The sequence below is a fragment of the Oratosquilla oratoria genome, chromosome 27, assembly GCF_046742065.1.
Source record: "Oratosquilla oratoria isolate Oo_2021 chromosome 27, ASM4674206v1, whole genome shotgun sequence".
Taxonomy (NCBI): Eukaryota; Metazoa; Arthropoda; class Malacostraca; order Stomatopoda; family Squillidae; genus Oratosquilla; species Oratosquilla oratoria.
Window position 1 is genome coordinate 15,955,728 of NC_134803.1, and position 16,717 is coordinate 15,972,444.

Sequence of the window (16,717 nt, forward strand, 5' to 3'; positions counted from 1 at the left end):
CATATAAATAAGATTTTTGGGGAACCTTATAATTTTATAAGAACAATTAAAGTGGCATTTACATACCTGGATGAAGAAATGGTGAAGAAAGTTCTAATCACCCTGATAAGACCAAGATTGGAATATGCTGCAATGATGTGGTCACCAAGTACAAAAAAATGTATAAAAAAACTTGAAAGAATACAAAGAGCAATTACAAAATTAGCACCAACACTCTCAAAACTATCATATGAAGAGAGACTAGCAAAACTTGAACTACAGACACTAGAGCAAAGAAGAGAGGAGATTTGATAGCTATTTACAGAATCATGAAAGGCATAGAAATTATTGATAGAGAGAATCTGATAATATGGGATGATAGAAATACAAGAGGGCACGGAAAGAAAATCAAGAAAGACAGCTATAGAAGAGATGTGAAAAAGAACAGCTTTCCTCACAGAGTAATAGACAGTTGGAACAAGTTAGATGAGAAAGTGGTGTGTGCAAAAACAGTACATGAATTTAAAAATAGTTTAGATAAAATGAGATATGAAGATGGGACACCATGAACATAGCTCCCCTTCCCGTAAAATACAACTAGGTAAATACATATATATATATTATATATGTATATATATATATATATATATATATATATATATATATATATATATATATATATATATATATATATAGTTATCCAATGGACTTACACTTGCAGTTTGGAAACTTTCAAATTTGCCATCATTAGTGTAAATACAACAAAAAAGACAACACTTTGTAATGCAAAGAAACTAAAATAAATTTTCATATTTTGTTTCTTTTCATGAGCAACTTTGAAGATGAAAAAGCCCTATTTTCCCTCACTGCCTCTCTTCCAAAGTAGGAACCAGCAATGTTTTGCCTCTACTGTGACCCTGAATAGCGTTGCTTCCCCCCCATCCACTCAACTGGCCAATATTTTTATCTGGCTTTACCTATAAAAATAAAAATCTAGCAGCATCGTCCCATAGTTCAATATATTTGTTGTGCCGTTACGAGAGGTAACGGGGCTTTTTTATACGTCCGTGTATCCCCATGTTTACATATTTTTTGTCGTAAGGCTCGTTTCCCCTCGGAAGAGGTTTTCAATTTTGTTTTTTGTAATGCTTTAATTTTAAGTATATTTCGAGCAGAGGCCTTTTCTGTTTGAAAATCCTACCTTGTAAGTTGTCTGCAAGCTGTGTTGCAAGATAACATCTCATTATTTGTACAATGTTCACTTAAAGAATTAGACTTAAGGTGTGTAAGAACCGGTTACTGTTTTGTGATGTCACGTCACACATCTAGGCAGTCTGGTTTGGAACGCCTTCAGTTGTATACCCACTCCCTTCGCGGCCTACTCAGTGAGTTTTTGAGCCGAATTTAGTTTTAGATCTGGTATATCGTTTCTTGTATGTCATAATGAATTTAGCCTTAAGCTGCTCGTATTTCATGTTCAGATTCTTTGTAATTCTGTATAAAAGCTGTTAGTAACGAGCGCCACTCTGTATTGTTTTACAGCTTTTCATCTACTACTTCTACTCTTCCTCCCAATTACTGTCTGCTGCCATAGTTTCAATGGCAGCACCTGTTGTGTGAAGATGAGAAAGTCGTTTTTTCTATTGCCAATAAACGTAGCAACGAGTACTCCGTGGATCCTTACCCCTTCCGCGTTTGTTTACGTTACGTAACGCAGAAAAGAGGGCACTCGTTACGCTTTCCCCTATGCGCAGCAGAGTAATTCGCTGCGCCACAATGAAAAAGTGACGGCCATTGGCGCTCCCTGCCAATGAAATGAAAGAAAATAGCTTTCGTGAAGAGGTGAATGAAAAGAGCCGCTGCGAAGGAGTTAAAAGGTAGCCAAGCAGTATGCCAAGTCCATCTTTGGAATGTCGACCACGCCCGTCCACCGCCGCCACGTCTAGATTCGCCTCGTCGTCACCACAACAAGCTTGATGTGTCGCTAGTTTTCGCGTACTATAAGTTGCGAGTGTATGCGAAGTGTTGTGTTGTTGCCGATGCGGGAAACTAAGTGTAGTGGCCGATGCCGGAAATTAAGTGTAGTGGCCGATGCGGGAAATTAAGTGTAGTGATCTCGTGTCGTCTTAGTAATCGTATCCGCGCGCAAGGTGTTGATGTGGCAACAGCGTACGGGCGCCAAGTCCCACCAGTGTTTACATAACAAACCCCATCGTATTGTAAGCATTTGTTTTTTCCCTTTGAAGGCAAAGCTACCTTGCCTAAAATTTTGTCATATGTTGATGTGAGCATGCGAATAATGTGCCTTACCAAATGTAAGTTTTAATCTGTTGTTGTCTACCCAAATAGTCGTATAGTTAGGAGTGTGGTAACGTATTCCGTGGTTTTCGTTCAAGTTGAGTTTTTCCTTGCCTTCCTTATCGTTTACTTTGTCTGTCACTGTTTCTCTCGCTAGGCAATATGTCTTCCACCCACAGTATAGATGAAGGACCCGTCTCTGGTAGACTCAGGACCCTAACTGCCGAAGGGCAAGAGGTTTTTCAGAGAGCGTCTGATCAGCATGAAGAGAGGGTAAAGGCGAGTAGGGAAGGAGTACAGGCCTTATTGGAAGAACCGAATCATAGTCCTTGGTTGTATAAGGCCCACGCTGTGTACCAGGATACTGTAAAAAGGTATCTGGAATTCTTAATGCGTGAACGTACTTCAGAAAGTCTGGCTCGTGCTGAATCAGTGAAGCACGAAGACAGGGATTTTCAGGCATCTTTTCGTCAGGTAATCAGTAATTATGCTTCCTCTTCCTCAATTGAAGTCACGGAAGAGGAACACCACACTGAACCGTTTTCACAAGATGACCTGAAGTCCAGTCAAGTTCCTTTATCCTTCGCCGACCACTCTGAGTTTTGCATACCCCCTTCCACGAAGGGCAGTTCAAGAAGGTCGGTTAGGTCAGGTCGTTCCAGTAGCACCAGTGTTAGTGTTGCAAGGAAGCAACGAGCCAAGGTGGAGACCGCTCGTATCAGAGTCAAGTTTGCCAAGCAGGAGGGTCGGCTTATGAAAGAAAAGGCTGAAATGCAGGCCAAGTTCAAAGTTATGACACAGTAAAAGGAGTTGGAAGAAGCCGAAGCCGAAGCCGAACTTAGGCATTTAGGAGCCGACGATGATTGGGAAATGTGCAGTGACTGGGACCAATTAAAAGATACAGTTGCTACCCGCACCCAACTATATGTGGAACAACAGGGTGGTATAGTTGATGTTTCCGCTAGTCGGAAGGATCCGGTAGGCTTGAACCCTGAAAGCCCTGTTTTCAAGCCCTGTTCTGATTTCAGAGTTAACTCACAGCCTGCTAACAATGTTCCATTCAGTTTTGAACCTCGTATCGAAAAAGTAAAGGTGAGGTCTGTGCAACCTGCGCAGCAACCTGTTGCTAACCATAGCTTTTCTGCATCACAACCTGTAGTAAAACCTCCTCGGAGTGCATCTCCTAGATTGGGGACAACCTCCAATTCTGCTGATTTGAGCAAGTTCTTGTGGAAGGATTTACTTCTTAGCAGGCTGTCTACGTTTGATGATACTGCGGAAGACTATGCTGTTTGGAAGGAGAGTTTCAAGGAAGTCGTGCAAGAGTTAGGCATCTCACGTAAGGAGGAAATGGACCTGTTAGTTAAGTACCTAGGTCCTGAGTCTAAAGGATGGGCCCGTACAACCAGAAACTCAAATGCCAAGAATCCAAACATGGCGTGCAGTAGAATTTGGGAGCGCTTGGATGACAGGTTTGCCACCCCTTCAATCGTTGAGACTTCGATTAAAAAGAAGCTCACCAACTTCTCTAGGATATCACCTAGAGATACCTTAAGGTTATACGACCTGTGTGACATCCTGTACCAGATAGAAGCCTTGAAGGCTAACCCTGTATACAGTACACTCTTTGCCTATTATGACGCCTCTTCAGGTATCAATCCCATTGTCGCAAAACTTCCACCCTATATACAGAAAACGTGGACTGGCAGAGCCATGAACTACAGGACCTCTCACGGTGTGCCGTACCCACCCTTGTCCTTTTTCATTGAGTTTGTGAAGGAGATGGCAAGGGTCGAGAATAATCCATGTTTCTCTTATCAAAACTTTGGTGCCGACGGTTTTGTGAAACCAGAGAAGCCACCTCCCTCTAAGCTTCCTCAAGTACGTGTGAAGAAGACTGACACCACGTTGTCCGGGGGCAGTAAGTCGACCACGGGCGCTGACAGGTCTGTTGGCGCTGCTAGTTCTAATGAGCAAAGAAAGGCAGAAAAGGAGGGTTTTTGTATCTTCCACGATGCCTACGTGCATCATTTGGATTTCTGTAGGGTTTTTCGTACCATGTCTGTGAGCGAGAGGAAGGATTTCCTAAGTGATAAAGGTATGTGTAATAGGTGTTGTAAAGGTAACCATCCTTCTTCCAGCTGCAAGGAGAAAATTTTCTGTAAGCTCTGCAGGGCCCATACTCATGCGACTGCCTTACACTACGATGAACCCAGGTCGAAGAGAAGTTCTACTCAAGCGGTTACACAGCATGGAAGGGAGGTTGCTCAAGATAAGACACCTCGCTCCCCTGTAGCTAACCAAGTGCCACTTCCTAATGTTCTTACCCCCGTAGTAAAGACTCAGGGAGGGGAGGACGCTGCGGTCAATTCCAAATGTACCTTGATATGCAGTAACCCCACCTCCATGAGTAAGTCCTGCGCCAAGACCTTCTTGGTAAAAGTCTATCCTGAAAGTAAGCCAGAGCTCGGAGTGTGGTGTTATGCCATCCTAGACGATCAGTGCAATTGCTCTTTAGCAAGGTCTGGGTTTTTCGATTTGTTTGACAAGCAGAGCAAACGGGTTTCATATCGTCTAGCTACCTGTGCAGGTGTAACGGGCGCTTCTGGGCGCACCACCAAAAATTACACCATCATGTCGTGGCATAACTCATATGAGGTACATGTCCCTCTGCTAGTGGAATGTGACAGCATTCCGAATGTGGGAGAAGAGATATCCACTCCTGCCATAGCTCGCGGCTATCCCCATCTGTCCGACCTGGCTGAATGTATTCCGCCTCTAGTCCCCGAGGCTGAGATTCTGCTCATCATTGGTAGAGATGTACCTTCAGCCCATTACATTTTTGACCAGAGAATCGGACCTGTCAATGCCCCTCTAGCTCAACAGACCAGTCTGGGATGGGCAATCATTGGGGAAGTGTGTCTCCATGGCACTTGTATGCCTTCTGTCATTAGCAGTTTCAAAACATCCTTTGTACATGATAGACGTCCCTCTATAGTCGCACCATGTGGTAACCAAATTCACGTCTCTGAAGTAAAGGATGATTTGTTCAAAGTAACCAAAAATGATGACAAGACTGCCCTGTCGATTGAAGACAGGAAGTTCTTAGATGTCATGAACTCAGAGTTCCGCAAGGATCAAAGTGGCCATTGGGTCGCGCCACTGCCCTTCCGTCCTAATGTTGTAGCCACCAGTAATAATAGAGATTTTGTGTGGCACCGCACACTGTCTCTCCATCGTAGCCTCAGCACAAAGCCTGAAAAACGTCAGCATATGATGGCCTTCATGCAAAAGATGTTAGATCGTGGGCATGCTGAGGTTGCACCACCATTGAAGTCTGATCAGAAGTGCTGGTATCTTCCCTTGTTTGGGGTATACCACCCTAAGAAACCTGACAAGATCAGAGTTGTGTTTGACTCTTCTGCCAAATCCAGAGAGTTCTCCCTAAATGATATGCTGATGTCAGGTCCTGATATGACAAACAGTATTCTCGGGATTCTTCTGCGCTTCCATCAGGAAGCTGTAGCAGCGGCAGCTGATGTAGAACAGATGTTCTACAATTTCAAAGTGAAGACTGAGCAAAGAGATTACCTCAGATTCTTCTGGTACAAGGATAATGACCCTGATAAAAGGTTGATTGAGTATAGGATGACTGTTCACGTCTTAGGAAACACTCCATCTCCCGCCATAGCCACCTATGGCTTGCGTAAGTCTGTAGAAAATGCCTCTCCTGAAGTTCGCTATTTCATAGAGAACAATTTCTACGTGGATGATGGGTTAGCATCTCTGCCAGATGTAGAGACTGCTTACAAGTTAATCCAAGACTCTAAGTCAGCACTCCAAGAAGGAGGACGCTTATGCTTGCACAAGATCACTTCCAACAGTAAGGAAGTGCTGGAAAAGTTTGCCACCAGTGAGCTGGCTGATAACCTTCAGGAGCTGAATCTAACTTCTGACTCTATGCCTATGCAGTCTAGCCTAGGCCTCTTATGGGATATCCAAAAAGATGTTTTCTTATACAGATTCATGGATTCAGACAAGCCTTTGACGAAAAGAGGAATACTGTCTGTTGTAAACAGTCTGTTTGACCCCATGGGGTTCTTAGCTCCAGTAATAATAGTGGGAAAACTACTCCTGAGAGAGATAACCAATCTAAAGTGTGGTTGGGATGAACCCATACCAGCTAAGATCCACACCAAATGGTCCAGATGGCTAACGTCCTTAAGGAACCTCAAGGACATAAGCATCAATCGTCAGTTCGCCAGTATTTCTTTGTCTCAAGCTCACAGGATAGAGCTTCATACCTTTTCAGATGCCTCCAGAGTAGCAGTAGGAGCTGTATCATATCTTAAAGTTTTTAGTGATACCAAAAGCTACCAGGTGTGTTTTGTGAGGGGACAGGCTAAAGTAGCTCCCAACCATGGTCATACTATTCCCAGGTTGGAGTTGTGTGCTGCAGTGATGGCAGTTAATCTCAGTAATTCCATCACAGACTGCTTAGACAAAACCGTAGACGCAAGGCATTTCTATTCTGACAGCATGATTGTCTTAGGCTATATTCATAATGAAAGGCGTAGATTTCATGTCTACGTGAGTAACAGAGTAGACCACATTAGGTCGTCCACCGAACCTACCCAATGGCATTATGTACCTACGGATTGTAATCCAGCAGACCTGGCTACCCGTGGTCTCGAAATAACCGACCTAAATCAGAGTGATTGGTTGTCAGGTCCCTCATGCTTATTTGAGGATGTTGTATCCACCCGTGGAAGTTTTCCTCTTGTAAGCCCGGAGACAGATAAAGAAGTGAAGGTATCAGACTACACAATTGAGTCTGAACCCCTTGTTAGTGTAAACAAGAGCAATGTAGAACCTGCAGTTGTGTCATTAGCTCAGAGGTTCTCTAATTTCTCCTGTTGGAGGAGACTTGTAAGAGCAGTAGCTCTCCTTAAGCACATAGCCCGTTCTTTCAAACAAGGTAACAAGTGTTGTTCAGGTTGGCATATGTGCAACAAACATAAGTCACCCAATCAACTAGAAGATGCAGCTGATCTCATCGTTCAGATATACCAAAAGGATTATTTCTCGTCTGCCACGACTAAATTGCAAAGTGAAGTTTGTTTATCTCCTTCCAGTCCCATTGCATCTCTGTCTCCTTATTTAGACCAGAAGGGCCTACTTCGTGTAGGAGGCAGGTTGAGTCAAGGCAGCGATGTACTTGGTATGCTTGCAAGGCCTATTATTATTCCAAAGGAATCCCACTTAGGCTTGTTGTTGATCCGTCACTACCATGAGACAGTGCACCACCAAGGGAGAGTGATTACAGAAGGAGCCATCCGTTCAGGCGGTTTCTGGATTTTGGGAGGGAAACGTACTATCTCTAAGGTCATTTCTAAATGCGTCACCTGTAAAAGGGTAAGAGGTAAGGCATGTGTTCAGAAGATGGGAGACTTGCCCATTGACAGACTTACTCCCAATCCGCCATTTTCTTATGTAGGAGTTGACCTCTTTGGCCCCTGGCATATAAAAATGCGGCGCACTAGAAGTTCCTTCCTCGAAAGTAAAAGATGGGGCGTTCTGTTCACCTGTCTTGTTTCCAGAGCTATCCATATAGAGACTGTAGAAGAATTGAGTACTTCTTCCTTCATTAATGCCTTAAAGAGATCCATCTGTATTCGTGGCCCAGTTAAACTGATGCGTTCTGACAGAGGCACGAACTTTGTAGGTGCTGTCAAAGCACTGAACTTGCTTGCCATTACCGATGAAGGTGGTGATGTCAATAGTTTCTTGTCAAGTCAAGGTTGCACTTGGTTGTTTAACCCTCCTCATGCTTCTCACATGGGTGGAGCATGGGAGCGTATGGTTGGGATAGTCCGCAACATCATGAATGTAATACTGACTAACCATCACCCCAAGGCATTAACACATGAGGTGTTAGTAACCTTCTTTGCGGAGGTATGTAAGATCGTGAATTCCAGACCTTTAGTTTCTGTTTCATCGGACCCTAGTAGTCCTTTCGTTTTGTCTCCATCTATCCTTCTCACTCAGAAAACTGATATTCCTGTAACTCTTCCTGAAGAGATAGATATTAAGGCAGTATACAAAACACAATGGAAGCATGTACATCACCTTGCTGAGGAATTCTGGAAGAGATGGAAGAAAGAGTATCTTTCCTCTTTGCAACCTAGAAGAAAGTGGGTTAATTCCTCTCCAAATGTAAAGGTGGATGATGTAGTGTTGGTAAAAAATCAAGAGTGTCCCCAAGGACAGTGGCCCTTGGGTATTGTAATCAAAGTATTCCCTAGCAAGGATGGTTTAGTCAGGAAAGTCCAAGTGTTTTGGTAAACAACAAGGCTCATGAATATGTAAGACCCATTTCCGAGCTTGTACTGCTATGTCAATAGATTTTGTAATTTCCCCCTAGAAAATTAGGAAGGGAGTGTGCCGTTACGAGAGGTAACGGGGCTTTTTTATACGTCCGTGTATCCCCATGTTTACATATTTTTTGTCGTAAGGCTCGTTTCCCCTCGGAATAGGTTTTCAATTTTGTTTTTTGTAATGCTTTAATTTTAAGTATATTTCGAGCAGAGGCCTTTTCTGTTCGAAAATCCTACCTTGTAAGTTGTCTGCAAGCTGTGTTGCAAGATAACATCTCATTATTTGTACAATGTTCACTTAAAGAATTAGACTTAAGAAGGTGTGTAAGAACCGGTGGCTGTTTTGTGATGTCACGTCACACATCTAGGCAGTCTGGTTTGGAACGCCTTCAGTTGTATACCCACTCCCTTCGCGGCCTACTCAGTGAGTTTTTGAGCCGAATTTAGTTTTAGATCTGGTATATCGTTTCTTGTATGTCATAATGAATTTAGCCTTAAGCTGCTCGTATTTCATGTTCAGATTCTTTGTAATTCTGTATAAAAGCTGTTAGTAACGAGCGCCACTCTGTATTGTTTTACAGCTTGTTCATCTACTACTTCTACTCTTCCTCCCAATTACTGTCTGCTGCCATGGTTTCAATGGCAGCACCTGTTGTGTGAAGATGAGAAAGTCGTTTTTTCTATTGCCAATAAACGTAGCAACGAGTACTCCGTGGATCCTTACCCCTTCCGCGTTGTTTACGTTACGTAACGCAGAAAAGAGGGCACTCGTTTACGCTAACCCCTATGCGCAGCAGAGTAATTCGCTGCGCCACATTTGTGTTCTGCTCTCCAGTTGGTAAGAAGTGTGACTGTGGATTTGGTTGGGGCTATTTTGGGTCTGTAGTGAAGCAGGTGATAAGTGTGTTGAGGTATAACAGTAGTATTTCTGTGGCTCTGTGTTATGGTGTGTGCACATAATTGTTATATCATCTACATAAGGAGACATTTATATTTCTGGGTTGTTGGGAAGGGTGTGAGTGATAGGGCAAAGCCCTGAGGTACTTCATTCCTAAAGTTTGTGGTGTGTTATAATTGACCATTATATGACACACAGTTATTTCTACATGCCAAATAATTGGCCAGCCATCTATTGGTATTATTGTGCTTGTCTGCATTGTATATTTTGTTTGTGAGCTTGTGTTGTGGACGGCATCAAAAGCTTAACTCATAACTAGTGTTATAAGAAGTGTACTATGTGGGGGCTTATCTAAATTGATGCTGTCAAAAAATCTTTGTGTATGATCTATTTGAAGAATGTTTGTGGAATATAGTGGTCTAAAATCATGTGATTTAGCAAGGGGGATATGTGGTGTGACAAGCTGTAGTATGAGGGGTTCTACAACTTTGGATGGGGTGCAAAGAAGTGTGATTCGGCAGTGTGAAACTAGAACTATTAGGTCTTTGTTGGGTTTGGGGACTGTGATGATCTTCCCATGCTCCCAGATGTCAGGTATGGTGTTGTATGAATAGCTGTAGCTTGTAATGTTGGTGAGTGCATGTATGCCATGTGGTCCATGGTAATTTAGGTAAATGTTACTTATGCTGTCTGACGACAAGTGGATGAGTGTTTGACATAATGGATTATATGCTTTGTCTGGCTGTCTATGAAGGGTGTGTAGTCTTGGTCTGCAGGGAAGTTTTTCTTATGTTGGATGATGCATCCATCCTCAGGGTGAGGGATGAGATGGCTTGTCTGTGCAAAATGATTTGTGAGCATCTTCTTGTTGTCTATTTGAGGGTATATTGTCTGTTGCTAGTGTTAGCTTGAGTTATATTTTCATCCAACTTATTCCAAAAGTCTACACTTCTATGTGGAAAGCTATGTTTTTTGACATCTTTCAAGCAGGTTTGTTGTTCATATCTTTCATTACAACCTCTTGTTGATTTTTCATCTAGTCTTAGTAATTCTTTTGCGTCCACTTTCTCTCAACCTATTTTCAGTTTAGATATCATCATGATGTTGCCTCTCTCTTCACTCTTCAAAAGTGGGAAGTCCCAGTTTCTTCAATCTTTCCTCATATATCATGTTTAGACCAGGGATCATCTTGCTTGCTGCCTTTTGGATTCTATTTTTCTTATACCTTTCTTTAAATATGGTGACCGCATCACCAACTTATTACACAAGATTACACTTCTATGTTTAAAGCTATGCTTCTGGACATCTTTCAGTCTTTTTTTATTCTTTTTTTATTACAACCTTGTGTTGATTTTTCTTCTAGCATTAGTAATTCTTTTTTGTCCACTGTCATGTTCCCAAACATATTACTGACAATGGACATGGGCATCACACACACAAATGACGCGGAGGGCTTGGAAGCCTGCAGTGGAGGACTAAAAAATCGGGGCCTCCTGTCATCAGAGATCAGAGGGCGCATAAATCCTGATGATGAATCAAAGTAGGGCCCTCACTTCTAGGCCCCATTGCTTATATGTTTTAGATGAGTATTAGTGACTATATTGTAAGCCCTCTTCATACAAAAATAAAGATACAGGTAAATTGTGTGGAGCTGGGTAAATAGAAATAGGATAGGTTACATTGGCATACATTGGCACCTGTGCCATGGCACTGGTGTTGTACGGTTGTAGTATATAAAGATGAGCGGGCATTTTGAGTACTCCTGATTACCACGCTCACACTCTGTTCACACCGACTTAATTGTAAAAGTCAGTTGTAATTTAATTCAAATATTAAATTCAATGATTGCACTTCACTATTTTCTTGACCCCAGTGAAGTTAAATTGATCATAAGAGGCTAAATGTTGTTCTAGGATCTGGATTGCAGGAACTGCTTGAGTCACAGTTTATGATTCAATGTACCAACTCAAATACAGGACCTAGCACGTGACATATATGGGGGCCTCCTGTTTGGGATCAATTTTCTTCTTCACTGGATAAAGAGATTGGTGCAAACATCTGATAGGAAATTAGAAGAAAATGCAAGAACGTTAGGCCACCAAGCAACTAAAATCGTGATCGATCTTAGGAACAGGAGCATTTCACTACCTTTGTTTACATATTGGTGCCATGCCATTTTCTTTGTTGCATAAAATAAAAAAGATAATAAAAAAAATGCCATGTTCAAACACTCCAAGCAGCTCTGAAATAAGTCATGACTTCGAGGGATTCTCACAGGTAGGAGAGAGATATTGTAATATGAGAAATGACAGAAGAGATTAATATTATGATATAAGAGACGATAGGAGAAAGAAATTTTATGTCTACAATGTAAAATTGGAACGAAATAGGAACAGATATTATGAAACAAGGGAGAACAGAAGTGACAGATATTACAATGTGAGAAGTAGTATCAGCAAAAGCAAAATAGATGATGAAATAAATCGAAGACAAAGAACAGAATTTTATAGTTTTGAGGAATTCCCATAATTCAGGCACTATGACATGGAAGATAACAAGAGTGAAGTTAGGCTAGGTGGTAGATATCGCATGGAGAACAAATTCGAAAGCAGGCTGAGACACAATGAAATTACTCACAGACAGGGGTCAAAATTGTGGTATTTTGAGGAATTCCCACAAGTAAGGGACAGATATTATAGTAGGGAGGATAACCAAAAGAAAAACTGGATAGATGGAGAATTACCAAGGATAGGAGGGAGATATGTCATGGAGCAAAGTAGAATTGAAGATGAAAAACTCCTGCAGAAAAGAGGTAGAATAAGTAGGGACCCTACAGTTGAGTCATGCAGTGAGATTTATCCTGGAAAAGGGAGAAAAACCAAAAGGAAAACTAGTAGGGTTGGATCAGGACAGCCTACGCAACAGTCAACGGGGACAAGTGGAAGGAAAAATGAGGTCAAGGCTCTGCGAGACACAGGAGCATCCCACACTATTGTAAGGCCAGATGTGATACCAGGTCTGGAAAATAGATGCATAGGTCAGTTCACCATGGGATTACCCGGAGGCATGACAACATTAAAACCTATAGTTAAAGTGTTACTTGAGATAGATGGTCTGACAGCTAGCATTGAAGTAGGATTAGCAGAGCTTCCAATAAAAGGGACAGACATCCTTCTGGGGAATGATGTAGGTGAGACAGTCCAGGTCAGACTCAAGACGGTGGATGACCCCATACCCAGACTGACCATACACACACAGATGAGGCTGACATGGCCGACCCTGTGGCTGTTGTCACTAGGTGCCGGCCAAAGAGGCATGAGAAGAAGAAGAACGAGGCAATGACAACCTGGACCCCCTGTTCAGCACAGACTCTGAAAAGTAGCTGGAGGCCAGGGAGATGACATCCTGGCAGATGAGGTGGTCCTTGAGATGGCCATGGATAGGAAAGAACTCATCTGACTATAGCAGGAGGATCCAGAATTGGAGGCAGTATGCTGAGCAGTTGAGGAAGAGGAGCAGGAGAAAGGGAAATACAGCGAGAGGGAGTTCATCGTGAAGGATGGTGTACTCTTGAGAAAATACAAGGTACCAGAAAAGGTAGGAGGTGATACTGTTACTCGGACAGTAGTGCCTCAAGTGATAAGAGAGAAAATTGTGAGGCTAGCTCATGAAACTTCGTGCGCCCACTTTGGGATCACCAAAACAAAGCAAATGATATCAGCACACTTTTTCTGGCCTCAGTTATCAGAAGATGTCAAAAGAGTGGTTAGGCAGTGTGTTGTGTATCAAGTGACTGATAAGCCAAATGATACACCTAAGAAGGTACCCATGTGCCAAGTTCCCTTCATCAAGGAGCCCTTTACCAAAATTACCATTGATTGTGTGGGCCCTCTCCCCAAAGACAAAATCCAGGAAATCATTTCTCCTCACCATAATGTGTCAGGCTACTCGATATGCTGAGGAGATACCTCTCCCAAACATTAAGGCCAGGACAATCACCAAAGCCCTAATGTCTTATTTTGATAAGATGGTTATGCCTTGGGAGGTACAAAGTGATGGAGGCACTAACTTTTTAAGTGGGATACTCAAAGGATCCCTGGAAGGCTTCAACATAAAACATGTGATCGCATCAGCATATCACCCCCAAAGTCAAGGAAGCCTCAAAAGGCTCCACAGAACCTTAAAAAACATGATTCAAACCTTTGTATTAGAATTTGAGAAGGACTGGGATGAAGACATAGAATTGTTACTATATGCCACTAGAATAACTGTACATGAAGGTCTAGGCTTTTCTCCCTTATACTTGATGTTTGGTAGGACCCAAAGGGAGCCCCTTGCCTCCCTGTACAACCAGCTACTGTCAAAAACCCCAGAGGAAAGTACCATGTATACCAAGTTAGTGGGTACCAATTCAAGAAGTTGAGGAAGGTCAGGCAAATAGCAAAAAGAAATCTTGAAATAACGCATGGTAACTATAAGGATTATTATGATAGGAAATCAGTTAAGAGGGAAATAAAAGTCGGAGAATATGTGCTTGTGTTGTCCCCTCAGAAAAAAATCATTGCATCCAATATATGAGGGACCATTCAAAGTACTTGAGAGAAAAGGGGATCATAATTATGTTGTAAGAAACCTGATGAGAAGGTCTGGGGTGTAACAAGCACATATTTACTTCCTGAAAGAATGCAAGGGAACAGTAGAGGAGGAAGAGATTGGCATGGTTGAGACAGAGCAAACTGACAGTAGCCTTGATTCAGATATTGGGGATCTAACCTTCTTTTATGATTTAGGCAGATCAGACACCAGTGAGGCATTGGGGGAATCTGTCATCATTGGAGGGAGAGATGTGGTAAGAAGTCAGAGCACTTTTCTGCAAGAATGCCCAGATATTTTCCTCATGTCCCACCATTACTCAAGCAATATATCATGACGTCTTCCTAGAAGATGGAGCCAAGCCGGTGAAGCAAACACTGTACAGATTGTTGCCCCAGAAGAAGAGAATCATGGAGGAGGAAGTAAGGCAACTCATGGACCAAGGATTAGTGGAACCTAGCACTAGTCCTTGGGCCTCACCAGCTGTGCTGGTACCAAAATCTGGAGGTGAGTGGAGATTATGTGTTGATTACAGGAAGGTGAAAACAGTCACTAAAGCAGACCCTTACCCTCTCCCCAGAATAGATATTATTGAGGAGGTCACTACTGCAAAACATTTGTCTAAGTTAGATCTAATGAAGGGATACCATCAAATTCCCTTTACAAGTGGTGCTACTGAAGTATCTGCTTTTGTTAGCCAACATGGGCACTTTCAATATAAAGTGACCCCATTCGGGATGAAAATAGTGAAGCATCCTTCAGTGCCTCATGAATTGGCTAGTTGAGGGGTTGCCAGGTGTCAGGGCATATTCAGATGACAGAGTAGTGTTCTCTGACACATGGAGTGATCAGACGCTCAGGCTGAGGGGTTTACTTGATAGACTGGCACAAGCCCATCTCACTGTGAACCTAAAGAAGAGTGCTTTCAGGAGAAGTACTATCAAATACCTGGGACACCAAGTTGGCCAGAACTGTATTACACCATTAGAGGCCAGAGTAAAAGACATCATGGTCTTCCAGGTCCCGAAGATGAAGAGAGGCATCAGGGGATTCATGGGCATGCTTGGATTCTATCAGAGGTATTGTCCAAACCTTGCAGAGGTAGCCACACCTTTAACCTGCATGTTCTCTTATAATCATTTCATGTGGGATGAGGGCACTGATGCAGCCATAGAATGCAAGAAACTTCTCTCAGGTCATCCTGTCTTGATAGCCCCAGATTATAGTAAGACTTTTTATCTTTTTTGTGATGCCAGTCAGGTAGCTGTAGGTGCCATGCTTGCTCAGGAAAGGGATGGTGTCACGAGACCCATCTCATTTATGTCTCAGATTCTTAAGGAGTATCAAAAGCAATATTCTACCATTAAGAGGGAGGCCCTCAGCCTCATATTAGCTTTAAAGAAATTCCATATACCTAGATAAGAAAGTAATCATCTTATGTGACCATAACCCATTGAAGTATATCATAGATGGTAAGACAAAATATGACAGATTGGCCAGATGGGCATTAGCACTCCAGGGATATGATCCAAGTATTCAACATATTCCAGGAAAATCAAATGTGGTAGCCGACGCCCTGTTGTGTCCCAACACAAAATGTTCAGGCACTGTTTCACAAGTCTGAAAATTCTTCTCCAGTGAAGGGGGATATATGTCATGTTCTATGACATGTTACTGATAATAGTTGTGGGGATCACACATACAAATGACATGGAGGGCTTGGAAGCTGGTAGTGCAGGACTATAAAATTGGGGCCTCCTGTCATCAGAGGTCAGAGGGCGCATAAATCATGATGATGAATCAAAGTAGGGCCCTCACTTCTAGACCCCATTGCTTACATGCTTTAGATGAGTATTAGTGACGATATTGTAAGTCCTCTTTACACAAAAATGAAGATACAGGTAAATTGTGTGGAGCTGAATAAATAGAAATAGGACAGGTTACATTGGCATACATTGGCACCTGTGCCATGGCACTGGTGTTGTACAGCTGTAGCATAAAAAAGATGCACGGGCATTTTTGAGTCCTCTTGGTTACCATTCTCACATTCTGTTCACACCGACTTAATTGTAAGTAAAAGTTAGTTATAATTTAATTCAAATACTAAATTAAAAGATTGCACTTCACTATTTTCTTGACCCCAGTAAAGTTAAATTGATCATAAGAAGCTAAATGTTGTTCTAGGATCTGGATTGCAAGAACTACTTAAGTCACAGTTATGATTCAGTGTACCAACTCAAATACAGGGCCTAACACATGACACCACTTTCACCTATTTCCAGTTTGAATATCATCATGTCACCTTTCTTTACTCTTCCAAAGTGAGAAGTCCCAGTTTCTTCATTCTTTTCTGATATATCATGTTTAAACCAGGGACCATCTTGGTTGCTGCCTTTTGGATTCTATTTTTCTTGTGTCTTTCTTTAAGCATGGTGACAATATCACCCCTGTGCATTCCAGTCTGGTCAGCATCAACTGTTCAACAATTTTCTTCCTCATATCATCATCCATGTAGTGAAATGCCACTCTCATATTTTTCAATGGATTGTAGGTCTCCCCTGTTCTAGTCTTT

The 16,717-nt window shown here is 42.3% G+C and overlaps 1 protein-coding gene across 11 annotated transcripts in view; it reads right to left on the reverse strand.

Annotated features, from left to right (window-relative positions):
• Window positions 1-16,717, reverse strand: part of Vps13 (vacuolar protein sorting 13C) — a 1,483,510-nt gene that overhangs the window by 132,920 nt on the left and 1,333,873 nt on the right. The gene's annotated exons all lie outside the window — the stretch shown is intronic.